This window comes from Haemaphysalis longicornis, unplaced genomic scaffold (genome assembly GCF_048455015.1).
Source record: "Haemaphysalis longicornis isolate Haplotype H1 unplaced genomic scaffold, Haemaphysalis longicornis Haplotype H1 scaffold_12, whole genome shotgun sequence".
NCBI lineage: Eukaryota > Metazoa > Arthropoda > Arachnida > Ixodida > Ixodidae > Haemaphysalis > Haemaphysalis longicornis.
In genome coordinates, this window is record NW_027526225.1 from 80,414,854 (window position 1) to 80,421,487 (window position 6,634).

Sequence of the window (6,634 nt, forward strand, 5' to 3'; positions counted from 1 at the left end):
ATTGACGTTACACTTACAGTCCTACCTTCATTAGAAAGAATAAAGCGAGCTTGCCGTGGTTTAAGTACATAATTCGAGTGGGCGCGACACCCGTACACATACGTTTCGCAAAACGGTTGGATTTCACTGCACAAGGCAACGTGGTATAACAATAATATCCCGTTAGAAATATGATACACACGTCACAGTCCTACTAAATAACCACCGCTTTGACAACAGTTTTTTTCTCCCACTCTGGAGGGCATGCGGATGCCTCGAAAAATGGAGGAGTGCTCGGCTGCATGCTGCACGAGAAAGTGCGTCGGCGTCGCCGTTCGTTCCATGAGAACGCCCTTGTGAGACGACATCCTTGTACAGCAACTTTACTGAGCGTTCAAATATCCCGCCTTAAGCCACGTGGCCGTACCGCGTGCAGCGATCCCGTGCGCTGCACAACTGAACGAAGTAAATAAATAAATGCACTTAAACACTTTCAACTAACATTAACAGCGACGCCACTTTCGATGGAAATTTAGAAAGTAGTTTGCTATATACAAACAATTTTATTAATTTTGTTGAAGCAGCATTTTGAATCTGTGAGATTGTCCCCGAAGGCGTTCACAAAACGATGACGCGAGCTTACAGGACGAAACGCGCTCATTCCTATTCGATGGTTTCTACTCCACGTTCTGCCCGATATCTGCTACGGCCAGGCGGTGACGATTTTTATGACATTTTGACGTCACGACTGTCCGAAGCGTTTGGGTAAAGTTTGACCCCTGCCCACGTCATCCCTTCTTTGACGTGCTCGTGTTGGGCATGCGATAGAATGACGTCAGAATCATCATCTGGCATCCACTAAAACCGGCCAATCTACAGCGCTTCCCAAATTGATGGCGCGTAAGCTGATAACATGCGTCGGTACGTGCGTTCTGGTTGTGGTGACGGGAGAACACTTTCGGCAATTGGGCACTATAGCAGGTTCGTATTCACTGCACTAAAACAAATGGTTAGGTGTCTTCATAATTTATTCCTCCACCACTTTGCTTGATTTCCCTTCCTTTTCATTTCTGGCTGAAATTGTTTTCACGAAACCTGCCCACCTCAAACCCAAGCAAGTCAGCGTTTGCCTGCACGTGCCATACTTAAAGAAAGAAGACGGACGAGTTGGCCGCACCCTGAAGCTTGCAACGTGGGCGTTTGCCATGAAGCGCACGACCGTAGGCATCGATGAGATGTGGGACGACCTCCAGCGCGGCGTCGAACAGATTTACGCCGACGTGGAACCCCTTACAAGGGCACGGTACATGACGCTCTACACACACGCGAGGAACCTCATGAACACCATCGATGTCTATGACGGACCGCGTAAATATCACATTACCGTGTACGCCGTTTACCAATACGTCGAAGCTTTCCTCCGTAATCATGTGGCAACTCGCTTTGACGCTGTGAAAGGCGTAACGACGGAAGACACCCTGCGCTTGTACACCAGTCAGTGGGAGCGCTTCAAGATTTGTAGCAAGGTGCTAAGCCACCTGCTCACACTTGACAACGTCAAGTGGTGGAGAAAAGAGTGGCTTCAAGGCACGGAGAACGTATACGGGACGTACCAGCTGGCGCTCGTGACTTGGAAAGACGTGCTGCTCTCCGCGTCCGGCGGGAAGATCATCGACGGTGTGCTTGCCCTGATTGAGGACGACCGTCGCGGGAAGCCGGTAGACACCAGCTTGATTCGAGGCGTCGTATTCAGCTACGTAGACCTGAGTATGATTGAAGAAAAGCCGTCCAAGGACCCTTTCAAGCTGCGAGTGTATGAGACCGCGTTCGAAAGCCGTTTCCTCAAAGACACCAAGCGCTTCTACGAACTTCTGAAATGGGAGGTGGTGGAATATGACCATCTCTCGGAGTACGTGAGAAAGGCCCAGCTGCTCCTGGAGGAGGAAGAGCAACGAGTGAAAAGATACCTGCACAAGTCCACGCTGGTGCCCCTTGTGCACACCCTTTGGGAAGTTCTGATAGCGAACCACGTGGAAGTATTATACGCCGAGTTCAAAAACCTTCTGGGTGAAGAGAGGCACGACGATCTTGCCAGCAGGTACCGGCTTATGTCGCGCAATTTCATCGCCACTTCCAACTTGGCACATCTATTCGAAGAACGCGTGTCCGGGCAAGCGTTGTTGGCACTTGAACTTGTGGGTGACACGGTGTTTGAGGATCCATTGCTCTACGTGGACATCCTTATGCAAGTATACCGCAAGTACCATAATATCGTAATCACTGTCTTTGCCAATGACATATGCTTTGTCTGTTCCCTTGACGAAGCGTGCACTAAGTTCATTAACCAAAGTGCTGCTGCACTCCACGCCAATTCCTTTCGAAATTTGCCGGAGTTTTACGCTAAATACTGCGACACCGTTCTCAGAAAACTCTCCGAAGCCCCAGACGATTTTCAGCTGGAAAACGCATTTGATGGTGTCATGACAGTGTTAAAATACGTAGAAGACAAAGACGCGTTCCAAAAGTGCTACATTGAAAGGCTGCTCAAGCGAATAGCACAACAGCTCTCGATCTGTGAAGTCATGGAAGGAAAATATATGTACAGGCTGAGAACAGCCTGCTACCATAGCTGCTTCTCGACTCTCGATCGCATGTTCCGTGACATAGAAGCTAGCAAGGAAGTGACAACGAAATTTACGATGGACATAAGGAACTCTGGCGAAGGCCTCATACCGGAGTTCAGCATCCACGTTCTGACCTCCGGACTCTGGCCCTTCAGACAGCCTTTCCATCTGCAGCTTCCACCCGAGTTGGAAGGCATCGTTCAACGCTTCACTAACTTCTACAGCGGGCTGCACAGAACTAGGAAGCTACAGTGGCTCCACAACTTATCTAAGGGCGAGCTCGTGACAGGTGGCTTCAAGGAGGACTACACTATACAGGCGTCAACCTTACAGATGGCGGTTCTCTTGCAGTATAACCAGCGGCTTTCCTTTACGGTGCATCAACTCCAAGAGCGCACCGACATGGACGTAGGAATTCTCCTGCAGCTGCTGCAATCGCTACTAAACTCAGAGCTCCTGACATGCCTGCAGGATGATTTAGAAGAGAGTGGAAAACTATTGCCCGGCACAGTTGTCTCCCTCTTCGAAGGCTACCACAACAAGGAAAAACTGGTCAACATCAGTGCGCCTCTCAAGGAAGGGAGGGAAACCGATCAAGCCGTCACGCAGCGGATGATTGAAGATGACAGGAAGATCCTCGTGGAGGCCGCCATTGTGCGCATCATGAAGATTCGCAAAATGCTCGAGCACCAGGATCTCATCTTTGAAGTCATAGACCTTCTCGAGCCCAAGTTCAAACCTACCGAGACTCTCATAAAGGAATGCACGCGGAAACTTATCGAAAGGGAATACTTAGAAGAAGATAACAACCAGCCGAACACCTACAAATACCTACCCTGAGGCAATGGTAATGATCAGCCATCTACCGCCCACGTCTAAACCTCCTGAGACTCTCATCAATGAATGCATAAGAGAACGTATGTAATAGGAGTACGTGTAAAAAGATAACCAGCCCAACACCTACAAATACCTTGCCTGAGGCATTGGGGGTATTTGATTTAAAAGCCCGATGAGCTTGGAATTACCTATGGAAGCATATACAAGTGTATTAATATGTTTATACGGATAACGACAATAAAATTGCGTTAAATATGCTACTTTATTCTAAGCAAAATTTCAGTCCATACGGGTGTGCCCAACGCTCGCATAAATTAGTTACAGGTACTCACTGATTAATAGGTACAACGCCTTACCTACACAGACGATGAGACGCGCCGTCTCCGGATTGATTGTGACCGCCTGGGGATCTTTAACGTGCGCTGAAATATCGAACACCCGGGCGTTTTCGCTTTTCGCCTCCATCAGAAAAGCGGCCGCCGCGTCTGGTTGTCATAATATACAGGTTATCTTTATTTATAACGATGCAGATTCATGTGGTAAAGGCAAGTATTAGAATTGAGAAAATGTAGGTATGGCCGAAAATACGTTCAATTTCGGTTATACTCGGATTAGCACTTAACTATGCCATTTGCCGTCAAACAATGGCCCTTGAAAAGCGCCAAAAAAGCTGCATGTGGGTTGATTTCAGTAAATAATTGACTGATCTAATGCCGTTCTATGAAGCATGAGACTATGGTTCCACATGTGAGAGTAAAGCTGCACAATGCGGAAATATTTTCACATATAAAAGCGTGATGCACTCAGCCAGGTTCAATTTCTCTTTAAGTCTCTTCCACTACTGAAACTATGATTTCTAAAAAAAAGTATTATAAGACGCAGAAGTAAAAATGAGGTTGATTCAAATGGCGCTACGGCTTTACTGAAATCACTTTTCGCGGACTGACACGCATGCCCTCAAGCTGAGTCCAATCAAACTTGGCGTGTTGCGAGGTTTAGGAAATCTCGCATTTCGCCGGTTTTAAGTATGCATCCAAGACAGCATGGCCATTTTATTTCAGCTGGGAAGTTGTTCTACCCGCATTGATCGAGAAGTCCGGGAGAAGTTAGGCCACGACCTCTGGGCGTGTTGCGGTTCGGACGACGGGGTCGCGAGTTTAGAAGCTCCGCTCGGCGGCATTGTTGTGGTGCTCAGGAAGTGGGAAGCCCTCGCGGCGGCAGAAGTCCTCGAAGTCCACCTACTGGGCATCCCCTCCGCCTGCGTCGAGCTGCTGGCAGAGGGCTTGTTGTCCGGGAGGAGGCATGCCTCGCTGTCGAGCCGGCCATAGAAATTACGCAGGCTGAGGAGTACGCTCACCGCGTCCACCACCAGCGTGAACATCCGCAAGAAGCGCACGCAGAGTGCAGGTAACCGCCCGTCGTGGCAGAGTCCGAGTGCAGACAACGGCTCTGCCAGAGGATCACCACGGCCGCCAACAGGTAGACGACCTGGGATGAGATCACGTCGCAAGACTCGCAACAAATGTAGTCCAGAAAGTGTCGGACAGAGGGCACCGGTGCTGGTGCCAGAAGATGTCACCGCAAAGACCGCAGTGGACTTGGCGTTTGAAGAGCTTCTTCCTACATTTACCTTTATAGAAGGCGACTAACACTGGTTCTACCCACCAATACGTTTACCCGCATCCTGTTACTCATTAATAACACATAAAAGGCTGCGTTTAATCTTATTGAAGTCGTGAGAATTATTATTTCCGGGAAATTCTCACGGCAGTTTCCATAAGAGCTGGCTGGCCTAAGGTTTGCTGAATAATATAAAGTCCCAACGTAACCTAACGTAACATAACCTCAATGAACCTAACGTAACCTAACTGAACGCGTCATAACCTACCCAAATCCAGCCAACCTGCAACAATTAACAAACCTAATCTAACCCATCCCGAAGACGCAGAACACAACCTATACTAAACGTAATTCAACCCATTCTAGAAGCCCTCTGCGTCGATCTTTTGATATAGTAAAAACCAGAGTACAAAAAGCATTACCAAAATCATGAATAAAAAAAACATCGTAATGTCGGACTCCAACCGGAGCCTTCTCGTTTTAAACCGAGTACATATATATAACAGCGCTACAAGGGCAGCTGCAAGCACGGCTTTTTAGGGAGAATGTATCCCATAGAATCTCCGCGTAGCGTTCTTAGCCAATGAGAGGCGACTGCCGTGAGAAATTTCTGACGGTAATTCTCACGGTTGCCGTGGTAATAGACACTACCTTGTTTGTTGCGGCTTTACGGTTGTGACCGCGTTCTGCACCGACGTCGTTACGGCCATACCCCAATACCGAGCGACGTCATGCAAAAGGGGTGTCCCATGCGCCAAAAATCAGTGGACGTGTTCTTATGTTGCTAGCACTATATAATCAGTCTAATTATCATCTTTTGAAACGCTGAAGCTGTGAACTTCAGAAGAGTAGCGCGTGCATTGTTGGTGCTCACATATACGACTCGTTTCCTTTGCTTTGGCGCGGACCAATTGGAGGGCGGGGAGTTGGCCGGGACTGTTGCGCCGATGATGGCGGCCTCGCTGTCACTGCAGGCAAACGGCAGTCTTCCGAGCGGCATCTGGAAACATGGACCTTCGTAAGCGGTGCACCTTCTAGGCTGCTCGTTGTTCTTTCTTTTCATCTTCCTTCAACATCTTTTCTTTTTCATTTTTAATGGTAATAATGGCATCTGACGGTCTATCCACATTTCCTTTCTTCTCCAGTTTAGTTTATTGTAGTGTCCCCGTTATAAAAAGAGGACATAAATTATTACGGTGATTTTGTTCAAATACTCAACTGCAACGAAATTGTTTGAAGTGCCTGAACTACGCACTGAAACTGCACGTTTGGCATTTTTGTCAGGTGTAGCCAGTTATGAGGACCTACAGCAGCCCTTCAAGATGTTACGGCACTGCCTAAATCGTCCTTTTAAAGGGGCCCTGAAAGGCGTTTTGAGCACACTAAATGAACTAACGCAATCGTTAGATTGGGTCGTCAACGTCATCTGTGCCAAGTATTACTCTTTTAGGCGCAGCGGAAAGCTCACACTTTTGTTGCAAAATTTGTCGCTTTTTTCTCACCCTTCCCTTCGTGTTTTTGGACGCCGCCATCTTCACATGTCTACGTCATCGATTCCCAGATGTTCGTCATGA

General features: G+C 48.1%; 1 pseudogene; it reads left to right on the forward strand.

The window, feature by feature from the left end:
* Positions 1-1,184: 1,184 nt before the first annotated feature.
* On the forward strand, positions 1,185-3,443 carry LOC144161688 (cullin-1 pseudogene; annotated as a pseudogene).
* The last annotated feature ends 3,191 nt before the right edge of the window (positions 3,444-6,634 follow it).